Source organism: Schistocerca piceifrons, chromosome 1 (assembly GCF_021461385.2).
Source record: "Schistocerca piceifrons isolate TAMUIC-IGC-003096 chromosome 1, iqSchPice1.1, whole genome shotgun sequence".
Classification (NCBI taxonomy): Eukaryota; Metazoa; Arthropoda; class Insecta; order Orthoptera; family Acrididae; genus Schistocerca; species Schistocerca piceifrons.
Genome location: NC_060138.1, coordinates 183537637 through 183550923, shown reverse-complemented (window position 1 = coordinate 183550923; position 13287 = coordinate 183537637).

Here is a 13287-nt window from a genome sequence, read left to right as displayed (position 1 = left end):
ACGTGCACTATTCAGTTCTGGATACAGTTCAATGAGCGAGACCAAGAAGTGCGGATATAATGCAACAGAATCTTGAGATCTGGGTCCGCTGCTTTGGCCTGTGCAATTTTTTCGTGGTGCACGGGAAAAGATTCCAGCAATTCAGAGTCCAGCGCATCGGTTTGGCAACAAGATGCGGCAGATGTATCAAAATCGGAGTCTGGGCCAATCGGAAGGCGAGATAGGGCGTCTGCATTGTCATGATTCGCCGTAGGCCTGTACACAGTTTCATACTGATGGTACCAAACCAATAAAGACCAACGTTGCAATTTTTTAGCAGTGCGTGTAGGACCCGGCTTTGACGGATGAAACAAGGACTGCAAAGGCTTGTGATCTGTCACTAAAAAGAACTTGCGACCATACAGATAGTGGTGGAATTTTGTCACACCATACACAATAGCGAGAGCTTATTTTTAAATTTGCGAATAATGGCACGGAGTTTGAGTTAACAACTTGGAGGCAAAAGCAATAGGCCTGTCTTGTGCACCAGTTCTGAGCGAAAACACAGCGCCAGTTCCGTAAGAGGAAGCGTCTACTCGCAAAATCACTGGTTTCGCCGCATCAAGATGTACTAAACATCTGTGACTGAGCAAGGCATTTTTGAGTTTCTGAACACACGAAAGGCACATTTTTCCGACGCTAGCGATGCAATGGGGCCGCGATCTGTGAAGCGTTCGGAATAAAACGAATGTAGTATCTCATCTTGCCTAGTACTAACTGCAGTTCAGACACATTGCGAGGAACACGCAGGTCACCGATTGCAAGCAAAGTGATGCTCACCCTGACTGTCTGTCACATGACGTAAGCACTGAAGTTCAGTTTGAAAAAGTCACAGTTTTCGAGACGACACAAGAGCCCTGTTTCTGATAACACTCGAAAAATACGCAAATTGGCAATGTGTTCCTCTTGTATACGACGTGAGACGATAATATCGTCAAGGCAGTTTGAACAAAATGGCACTTTTGCAGTCAGCTGTTCCAAGTAACGTTGAAAAATGGCGGGTGCGAAAGCACTGGCGAAGGACAAATGCAAATACTTGAGCAATATTAAGTATATATTTGCATCAAACACTTTCTGTGATTCTTCATCCAATGGAATTTGCAAGTAGGCATCTCGCAAATCTATCTAAGAAAAGTGACATCCTGTCCGTGAGTTCCTCAGGGCGTAGTAACGGATAAGTGTCAACTATGTGAGTTAATTGTAGACCTGTACTCAACACAAATGCGAATGTGACCAGAAGGCTCAGGCAATAAAACGAGAAGAGTTGCCAATTGACTAGCTTGAATAGGAGCAATTACACCATTATCTTGCAATTCTTTCAATTCACTGGCTACTTATCTCTTCAAGTAACTGGAACCGGGCGGGCCCGGGAAAACTAAGGCTGTACACTGTCTTTCAATGTAACATGCGCTACGACGTTATTAGCTTTTTTTTTCTTCTGAAAATAGTTCAGGAAATTATTTTTAAGCAGTGTAGCTACACTGTCTTTTGGTCCAAAAGCAGACACTGAAAGCACATTGTCTTAGATGCTAAGTCCAAACAATTCAAAGGCATCTAAACTGAATATGTTCTCACTGTCTCTTGATTTCAACACAGTGAAAGTCACTGTCCTAATGTTAGATTTGTAAGTGGCAGGCAAACTACACTGTCCAAGCACTGGAATTCCCTGTTCGTTGTAAGCAGTGAGGCGCTTGCTCAATTTAGAAAGGCGTGGTGAGTCTAACTGTTCGTGCGTGGCACGGTTAAGAAAAGTTACTGAGGCACCTGTGTCTAAATGAAAGTTCACACGACGGCCAGCAATCCGTAATGAGGCAAATAGTTTGTTAGAACGTCGTTGCAAAGCACTAGGGCGAGAAGGAGGCACAATTGTAATTTCATTTTTGTCAGAACTTGTTGTAGGTTTTGAAAAAACAGCATTCACTGCAGGTGCATGAGCCTGGTTCCCTGGGAGTGGGCAAAACTGGCGTTTTTGTACCTTGGCAAACTAACTGCTTGGACATGGCCTTTTTTTCCACACGTGTAACACGTTGCGTTACGTGATGGGCAATCCTACACTACTGGCCATTAAAATTGCTACACAAAGAAGAAATGCAGATCATAAACGGGTATTCATGGACAAATATATTATACTAGAACTGACATGTGATTACATTTTCACGCAATTTGGGTGCATAGATCCTGAGAAATCAGTACCCAGAACAACCACCTCTGGCCGTAATAATGGCCTTGATACGCCAGGGCATTGAGTCAAACAGAGCTTGGATGGCGTGTACAGGTACAGCTGCCCATGCAGCTTCAACACGATACCACAGTTCATCAAGAGTAGTGACTGGCGTATTGTGACGAGGCAGTTGCTCGGCCACCATTGACCAGACGTTTTCAGTTGGTGAGAGATATGGAGAATGTGCTGACCAGGGCATTAGTATAAAATTTTCTGTATCCAGAAAGGCCTGTACAGGACCTGCAACCTGCGGTCGTGCATTATCCTGCTGAAATATATTGTTTTGCAGGAATCGAACGAAGGGTAGAGCCACGGGTCGTAACACATCTGAAATGTGACGTCCACTGTTCAAAGTGCCGTCAATGCGAAAAAGAGGTTACTGAGACGTGTAACCAATGGCACCCCAAACCACCACGCCGGGTTATACGCCAGTATGGCGATGAGGAATACACGCTTCCAATGTGCGTTCACTGTGATGTTGCCAAACACGGATGCGACCATCATGATGCTATAAACAGAACCTGGATTCATCCGAAAAAATGACGTTTTGCCATTCGTGCTCCCAGGTTGGTCGTTGAGTGCACCATGGCAGGCGCTCCTGTGTGTGATGCAGCGTCAAGGGTAACCGCAGCCACGGTCTCCGTGCCGATAGTCCATGCTGCTGCAAACGTCGTCGAACTGTTGGTGCAGATGGTTCTTGTCTTGCAAACGTCCCCATCTGTTGACTCAGGGATCGAGACGTGGCTACACGATCCGTTACAGCCATGCGGATAAGATGCCTGTCATCTCGACTGCTAGTGATACGAGGCCGTTGAGATTCAGCACGGCGTTCCGTATTACCCTCCTGAATCCACCGATTCCATATTCTGCTAACAGTCATTGGATGTCGACCAACGTGAGCAGCAATGTCGCGATACTATAAACCGCAATCGCGATAGGCTACAATCCGACCTTTATCAAAGTCGGAAACGTGATGGTACGCATTTCTCCTCCTTACACGAGGCATCACAACAACGTTTCACCAGGCAACGGCGGTCAACTGCTGTTTGTGTATGAGAAATCGGTTGGAAACTTTCGTCATGTCAGCACGTTGTAGGTGTCGCCACCGGCGCCAACCTTGTGTGAATGCTCTGAAACGCTAATCATTTGCATATCACAGCATCTTCTTCCTGTCGGTTAAATTTCGCGTCTGTAGCACGTGATCTTCGTGGTGTAGCAATTTCAATGGCCAGTAGTGTATTTTTTGTGGCGAGCAATACATCTAGGGCAAGACTTCACTAAATTCAAAGGGCTGTTTACATGTTTACTTGGCTGTCCGCGCGGCTGTGTGCGGGGTCGTTGTTGTGGCTGCTTGGGGCGGTCGCGGGCCAGACTCGACCCGACAAATCGGGGCCTGGTCGAACTTATCGACCGCCGTGTCACCCGAATCATATTGCTCTAAGATTTGCAATACTTGGAGAATTGATAGATCACAGTACTTTAAGACCTGTTCCCGTATTCTGCTATCTTGGACATTGAATGTTATTGCATCACGTGTCATTAAATCACTGTAAATGTTGCCACAACTACACCTAAATTTACAATTCCTTGTCATAATCGATAATTCTGGCGGTACGGCTGTTACGGCTTTTTCTTAAGGCGAAAGAACTGAAATCTGTCTGCCGCGACCTGAATCTGCTGTTCGTAATACTGACTTAATGCACCTGCTACTTCATCACAGGAGAAAGCGTTGGGAGACGACTTAGGGAAGAGTTTTTGAATTAAACGAAACTCAGGAGTTTCTGTGACGGACAGGAAGTAATGAGATTTCACAGTACCTGGACCGACAATTTGCCTGCAACTGGGTCAGGTATTCAATCCCTTACTCCTCTGTTTCCTTAAATTGCCGGAACGGTGGTGTACTGCTCGGCGGCAATTGCTGGGCTGTTGGTTGGTCGATCGTCGTTGCGCGGCCGACTCAGATTGCAAAGCCAGTAGTTGTTGTACACGCGTCAGTAAGGTCGCGATTTGTTGCTTCTAAAACTGAAAAGCGTGTGTTAGATCCATCACATTGGCCATCCGCGGCTGAGGCGCGGGGGCAGAGGGTGGAAGGGGAAGGGAATTGATGGTTGGCGCAAATACATTGTGGCAAAAAGCAAGCAAGCCTCTGAAAATAGAAATTTGATTAGTTCTGCGGCTCCCCTCCTGGAATACATGCAAGAACACAACAAAAAATTAGCAAATAGAAAAACTTGAACACGATCACTCCTGCAAGCTAAAACACTAGAAAAGCAAGCAAAATCTTTGGCCAAATTGATTATCTACGATCGCCACTGAATTATCCTCATTCGCCACTGTAGAGTCTTGTACCAAAAGAGAGCAAGGGATAGGATGTTGTAGGTAACCGATATCCTCTTTCTGCGAGGGTCACTCCAAAAGCAATGCACACTATTTTTGTAAAAATACAGTTTTCATTCCGCATGTGTGAAAGTTTTCCAGTGTGTAGATACATCTTTCCCGCTTGTTTTCAAACTTAGTTCAACCTGTTCCCGTGAGTGGCGCCGTCACAGCATGTCTTCAAGATGGCTGCTAGACTTGACGTTCGTCAGAAGCAACGTGGTGTCACAGAATTCCTGTGCTGTGAAAACGAGACAGTACGAAACATCCACAAGAGGTTGAAAAAGGTGTATGGAGACGCTGCTGTCGATCGCAGTACAGTTAGTCGGTGGGCAAGCAGGTTACGTGATGAAAGCGGGCACGGCAATATTGAGGATTGTCCTCGCAGCGGCAGGGCTCGTACTGCACACACTCCAGACAATGTGCAGATAGCTAACGAATTGGTGACTGCTGACAGACGCACCACAGTGAACGAATTGTCACGCTACGTTGGGATAGGGAAAGGAAGTGTTTGCAGAATACTGAAAGAGTTGGCGTTAAAAAAGGTTTGTGCCATGTGGGTTCCCAGGATGTTAACAGTGGCTCACAAAGAAACAAGAAAAACGGTATGCAGCGAACTTTAGGAACAGTACGAGAATGGTGGAGATGAATTTCTTGGAAGAATTGTGACAGGTGATGAAACATGGCTCCATCATTTTTCACCAGAGACGAAGAGGCAATCAATGAAGTGGCATCATGCAAATTCACCCAAGAAAAAAATTTCAAAACCACACCTTCTGCTGGAAAAGTTATGGCTACGGTGTTTTCCGATTCCGAAGGACTCTTGCTTGTGGACATCACGCCAAGTGGAACCACCATAAATTCTGATGTATGTGTGACGACACTGAAGAAATTTCAAGCTCGAGTGAGTCGTGTTCGACCACATCGGTAAAAGCAGGATGTTTTGCTGTTGCACGACAATGTACGGCCACATGTCAATCAAAAAACAAGGAAGCGATCGCAAAACTCGGATGGACAACACTGAAACACCCGCCTTACAGTCCTGACCTGGCTCCATGTGACTATTATCTCTTTGGGAAACTGAAAGACTCTCTTCGTGGAAAAAGGTTTGAAGATGATGACTCCCTTGTGTACGCTGCCAAACAGTGGCTCCAACAGGTTGGTCCAGAATTTTGCCGTGCAGGTATACAGGCGCTGGTTCCAAGATGGCGTAAGGCAGTTGAGAGGGATTGAAATTATGTGGAGAAATGAAAATATTGTTCCTAAAGGATGTATCTACACATTGTAAAACTTTCAAAGATGTAGAATAAAAGACGGATTTTAAAAAAATAGTGTGCATTTATTTTGGAGTGGCCCTCGTACAACACAAATGCACATGTGGAATAATACGGTTCTTTATTTACATAAACAGGAAGCTGTTACTTAATTTGCATAGAGCCCATGTTTTGTGGTACAACTCATTTGTAATAGAACCCTTGCAGACTGATCTAATGTCAAGAAAAATAGTCTCCCTGTACTCACTAATCAGGTCGCTGTGTACTGTCGTAGCCTGTGACGAAGTAACTCTGCATGTAGCATGACAGACGGCAATAACTGAGTGAGTGAGGCCTCCATACATGCGGCCTACATACATGCTTTCGAGAGGGCGTTGGCGGCATATTGCTTGTGGGTATGTCTCTGGCCTCTCTCATGATTGGCGCGCTTGATCCAGCGCCCATTAATCTATCTTCGCGCTGCATCCTCACTGACTGGTGTGCTGACGACAGCTCACGGCAGCACACTGATATCCTTTAAAATCCCTGCACTAGTTGAAACGACATCATTACTGTGTGCAGTGTAGAAAATACTGAAATCTTGGTGCAAGTTATTGTTATGTCTAGGAATCCTGCATACTCGGTTCGCTAGACAAACAGTCAAACAACTCGTATTAATAAGTTTTACTACAAAAGACAATTACCATTACTTAACCCCGATGTTATTCAATCTGTATATTGAGCAAGCAGTAAAGGAAACAAAAGAAAAATTCGGAGTAGGTATTAAAATCCATGGAGAAGAAATAAAAACTTTGAGGTTCGCCGATGACATTGTAATTCTATCAGAGACAGCAAAGGACTTGGAAGAGCAGTTGAACGGAATGGGCAGTGTATTGAAAGGAGGATATAAGATGAACATCAACAAAAGCAAAAAGAGGATAATGGAATGTAGTCGAATTAAGTCGGGTGATGCTGAGGGAATTAGGGAATCAGACACTTTAAGTAGTAAAGGAGTTTTGCTGATGGTAGTCGAAGTAGAGAGGATATAAAATGTAGACCGACAATGGCAAGGAAAGCGTTTCTGAAGAAGAGAGATTTGTTAACATCGAGTATAGATTTAAGTGTCAGGAAGACGTTTCTGAACATATTTGTATGGAGTGTAGCCATGTATGGAAGTGAAACATGGACGATAAATAGTTTGGACAAGAAGAGAATAGAAGCTTTCGAAATGTGGTGCTACAGAAGAATGCTGAAGATTAGATGGGTAGATCACATAACTAATGAGGAGGTATTGAATAGAGTTGGGGAGAAGAGGAGTTTGTGGCACAACTTGAAAAGAAGAAGGGACCAGTTGGTAGGACATGTTATGAGGCATCAAGGGATCACAAATTTAGCATTGGAGGGCAACGTGGAGGGTAAAAATCGTAGAGGGAGACCAAGAGATGAATACACTAAGCAGATTCAGAAGGATGTAGGTTGCAGTAAGTACTGGGAGATGAAGAAGCTTGCACAGGATAGAGTAGCACGGAGAGCTGCATCAAACCAGTCTTAGGACTGAAGACAACAACAACAACAACTTTGATATGTGTCGCAAGCGAAGGGCAAGATGCAAATAATCAGTCTTCTTCAGAAGAGACAAACACAAGTCTGTGCTACTTATAGATGGGCAACGAAGCGGCTAACATTGAAGTTTGCTATCGAAGTTGGCCGCTCCAGTCATCCGCGGCGCTTGTGTCCTCTTCACTTAGGGGACGCTGCTTTCGCGTTGTCGTGTGGGAGGAATGTCGATCAGCGTGCGACTTCTTGTCACAGCCTCCTCTTCGTTGTCGTTCCCGACTAGCGTGCCGGCGCTGACTTTACGCCGTAACAGTTATATGTTGACCAAGACTTATCCCAAGAAAAACGAGAAGTGTAATTACGGAATTGTGCACGTTTAGTCCTCAAATAGATGCGGGGTAGAATATTATATTTGTTATTATTTGAAATGTCCTTAGATCAAATTATTCCTTTTTAAATAGATGTAATATAGACTGTTAGACTTTGTTTATCAGATTACCGATATCAGCAGTAGCTATTAAAATACACAGAACTGATTTATGCTTACAGTCTGGGAATTCCTGACTTTCACATATGGCATCGACATTGATTATTAAAATTTGGATATGAAAAATTACATAGTTCTTCAATATGACAATTACATATTTCTTATTGGTGTCGGTAGGTTCAGAAAATTTAACCCATCAATAGCATGTTAACATATTCCAGATATTTATAGAGGTTTGGTCACAATATGAAATAAATGCATAAATAAATAAATAAATAAATATGGGCTGAAAGTTTGGGTTGGTTGATATGTTTAATTAATTGCACCTCCTAAATTAATTAGGTTTGAGCTAAAATAAACATATTTTGGAAATGAGTAACAATTGGTCTATAGTTTAGAGATACTCTACTTTTCTGAATTTGTTTACTAGCTTACTAGATTTTTATAGATGCGTTCTAGGTCGAAAACTTTGAGATATAGTAACTTTTGAAATACATCAATTCCAGCAAAACTAATGAATGCAAAATGTTCAGAACAACGAATTCCATAATCTGAATAAATAAGTTTCACTGGGGAAATTAATTTATATTACTTTGTAAATTCATGTAACGTGTGCTCAGGTAACGGATTCCGTCATCAAAATTTTTGGGAAAAATAATAGCAAGAAAAGAAATGATCCTAGCTATTGTAAGTAGGAGTATAAAAGACAAAGTGGGATGGCAGAGGACAAACCTGCTTTTTCACAGACTCTTCGATCATATTTCACTACCATATGCACAGCTATCCTGCCTGCGTTCAGAGACGTCCATACCTTCTGTAGTCTCTACTCTCTTATCAACGTACACTGTCTCTCATGTCTCTGCTTGACCTTTAACGTTCTCGTCTGAACAACATTGCACGAACGCTAATTCCCATCACAGCAAAATTATTTCTGTCCCACTCCACTACTCATCACTTTCTCGTAGTTCCTCTCAGTAGCAGGACCGCCACTCTCTAATAGCCTTGCGCGTTATATTAGAGAACTGGATAACATCTCCTGCTACAGAAGACAGTTAATGACTTACTTGCTTAACCAAGAATAATGGTAACCATTGTCCCTGTATCTCCATCTGCATCTACATCCATACTCCGCAAGCCACCTGACGGTGTGTGGCGGAGGGTACCCTGAGTACCTCTATCGGTTCTCCCTTCTATTCCAGGCTCGTATTGTTCGTGGAAAGAAAGATTGACGGTATGCCTCTGTGTGGGCTCTAATCTCTCTGATTTTATCCTCATGGTCTCTTCGCGAGATATACATAGGAGGGAGCAATATACTGCTTGTGTCTTCGGTGATGGTATGTTCTCGAAACTTCAACAAAAGCCCGTACCGAGCTAGTGAGTGTCTCTCTTGCAGTCTTCCACTGGAGTTTATCTATCATCTCCGTTACTAAATGATCCTGTAACGAATCTCGCTGCTCTCCGTTAGGTCTTCTCTATCTCTTCTATCAACCCCATCTGGTACGGATCCCAAACCGGTGAGCAGTATTCAAGCAAGGGGCGAACAAGTGTACTGTTACCTACTTCCTTTGTTTTCGGACTGCATTTCCCTAGGATTCTTCCATTGAATCTCAGCCTGGCATCTGCTTTACAGACGATTAATTTTATATGGTCATTCCATTTTAGATCACTCCTAATGCCTACTCCCAATAAATTATGGAATTAACTGCTTCCAGTTGCTGACCTGCTATATTTTAGCTAAATGATAAAACATCTTTCTTTCTATGCATTCGCAGCACATTACACTTGTCTACATTGAGATTCAATTGCCATTCCCTGCACCGTGCGTCAATTCGTTGCAGATCCTCCTCCATTTCAGTACAATTTTCCATTGTTACAACCTCTCGATATACTACAGCATCATACGCAATAAACCTCTCTGAACTTCCGATGTTATCCACAAGGTCATTTATATATATTGTGAATAGCAAGGGTCCTATGACACTCCACTGCAGCACATCTGAAATCACTCTTACTTCGGAAGACTTCTCTCCATTGAGAACGACATGCTGCATTCTGTTATCTAGGAACTCTTCAGTCAAATCACACAATTGGTCTGATAGTCCATATGCTTTTACTTTGTTCATTAAACGACTGTGAGGAACAGTATCAAATGCCTTGCGGAAGTCAAGAAACACGGCATCTACCTGGGAACCCGTGTCTTTGGCCCTCTGAGTCTCGTGGACGAATAGCGCGAGCTGGGTTTCGCACGATCTTCTTTTTCGAAACCCATGCTGATTCCTACAGAGCAGATTTCTAGTCTCCAGAAAAGTTATTATACTCGAACATAATACGTGTTCCAAAATTCTACAACGTTAGAGATATAGGTCTATAGTTCTGCACATCTGTTCGACGTCCCTTCTTGAAAACGGGGATGACCTGTGCCCTTTTCCAATCTTTTGGAACGCTACGCTCTTCTAGAGACCTACAGTACATCACTGCCAGAAGGGGGCAAGTTCCTTCGCGTACTCTGTGTAAAACTGAATTGGTATCCCATCAGGTTTAGCGGCCTTTCCTATTTTGAGCGATTTTAATTGTTTTTCTATGTCTCTGTCATCTATTTCTATATCCCTGTACGCACCCCTTACCCCTGCACGACCTTCTTTTCAACCAGATCTTCCTCATTTCCCTGTAGTGTTAGTTGCTTCAGTCTCCTTAAATTTCCTTTTCCCAGAATACGTTACATAAGTAAACATCTATTCTCTACACCTATAAATACTTTTTATATCTGCCACTATCATTATTATTATTGCCATTACTACTACTATTAATATTATTACTATTATATCTACTAGTGGTAGCAGAAGTAGTAGAAGTACTGCCAGTATTATTTTATTACTACAAGGTCAGTATATTTACTCACTTTGACACTATAGGTACTCTAATCATTTTAATATCACTTGTTATTTCTTGGGAAACTGTTATATAAAAAAGGTACTCTGGTGCGCTGTAAAAGAGGCTTGACGGCCCTAATCAAATCAAGTTAAATAAATAAATAAAAATAAAAAGATAAATGGCAGCAGTTAATTGAAATATGAATTTGAATGATGGTTTTCTTTTTGCCAAACTGGCTGCGATGACTTTAACAAGCATGAACTAACGTGATAACTGGTATTGTCAAAAAGACACAGTAGAAAACACTCCGTCATTTCCTAGACAGGATTTATCTGAGCTTCTGAACCGCAATACTTTTAATTTACGTGAATATTTTATAGTTAGCAAGAGCCAGCTGGCTTTATAATCAGTTTTAAAACACCTTATGTGATAATTTTTCTATAGAGAGTCCAAGATGAAAATATGCTGTATTGCCGCACAGATCATGAACGTTATTTTCTACGAACCTATTAAGCAAGTTCGTTTTTGAGATTGGCAACTTTGGCCCACTGGTTGGAAAAAAATTAAGTTTTTCCTCGTAATATTACAATACTAGCACGGAGTAAATAAGGTAGCAAGCATTTACAGTGTGTGAAGAATGATGTAGAAGGGTGTGAGTTCCATGAAGTAATACTGCATTGGCAGCATTGTACTCATGTTGATCATAGATATTTTGACAGCTATTACACCCCAATAAATTCTCCCTGGAAGGTTATTATCACTTAAGCTAAAGACATGATGGGTGTAATTTTGCACTTTGTCAGTATTAGGTAATAAGGTTGAGAGGCAACCACATGCCTTGCTCATACTGTGGCATCAAGCAGTCAGGCCTGCAAGATGAGTGGTCTGCCAAGCGAGTGGATTCATTCTTATTTATCGAGTAACATGAACTCTAGTACTCATACTTAAGTTACAAGTTATCCACCTGTATGAATAATACGCAACGGAAACACGCCTCTGACTATCAGTAATTTACAGAGCTCTGACTGTACACTACGCACTGGCAATACCACATTTTCTTTTTGTCTTTTATTTAACGGCTTTTGTCAACACGTGGCCCCCGCACTGAATATGAATGGCGCACACATTATAAATTCGGGACATTATGACAACATACAATTCGAAGGAAAAGTCCACCAATCTTTTTCTTTTCACTATCTTATTTATTCCGATAAATTCTCTAACCTAAACACACAAATTCTATAACCTACAACAATAACACATGAGAAATTCCGCCCGGTGGGCATGGCTTTACAATGGTGAATCTCTATATTATGGTCTCGTAATTATTTTTAACGCTACAGTGCACTTTCTGGATAGGATGGTGGATCTTTTATTATACCTCACACTTCGACTCTCACAATCATCATCACTAAACTTTCCTCCAGACCGAGCGGTACCGAAGGAACAAGCATAACCCACTAATCTTTTGAAACTACCTTGCTACTCTCTCATGCAAACCATACATACCCAAATTACATGACATACACCACACTACAACATGAAATACTACACAGAGAATGGTCACAACATTATCACTTTCAGCTTTCCCACTTCAATTAATATTTATCCCATTTTCACACGACACAGCCCCACTTCGTAATTCTACTTTCCTACTATGAACTCTGGAGATATTTGCACGTCTTCCTGTGCAATGCAAGCCAAGTGGCGTTGCTGGATAGACGGCCGACTCACCTTGCTTCTCTCTCAGAGTTTGAATCTAGCGTCACACGGAATCATATCACGCAAAGTAATATTAAGAACGTATTCATCACACACGCGAGTCCTCAACTGATACCATGGACGAGTACTTCTCTTTATCTTTTGTCTCATACGAAGTTTGAGACTCACACAGTACTCACCACGTGGAAGTACTCGTCTCTAATATCAAGTCCTGCACACGCCATTTCTTAAATATTTCAACTTATGGTACACACGCTATTTCTTAAATATTTCAACTTATTGTACACACGCTAGTAATTCAGCTTAACTTAAGCACGTGGAAGTATTTCAACTTATTGCTACACTTGGTTTCATTGTGACCGTTGATCACGTCTGAAGATTACTACAATCCCATTAATATTACCTGCCTGACATTTAATTCTCCCCACAAAAGTTCCTGAAATAGAGAAATTATTATTTCAAACTACTCTTAAATATTCCACATGCATACCATGCCTCCACTCTTTCGTCATTACGGAGCACAACTAAAACAGGTCTTAACAGCACAAGATCCAGCGGCAGAGTGCCGAAACATAGCTCTCCACCTCTGCTGAAGTGGGGGGAGCACCTTGCCACCGTATTGGTCAGCCACATTTCAGGTGCTCAAAGCTCAGGTAAATTTCATCTCTTTGGTCCCACCAAAGGTGGCCAAAGGATCGACTCAAAGATGACCATATATTCACATTCACTATTTGCGGTTAGCAGACGACCATACATTCATT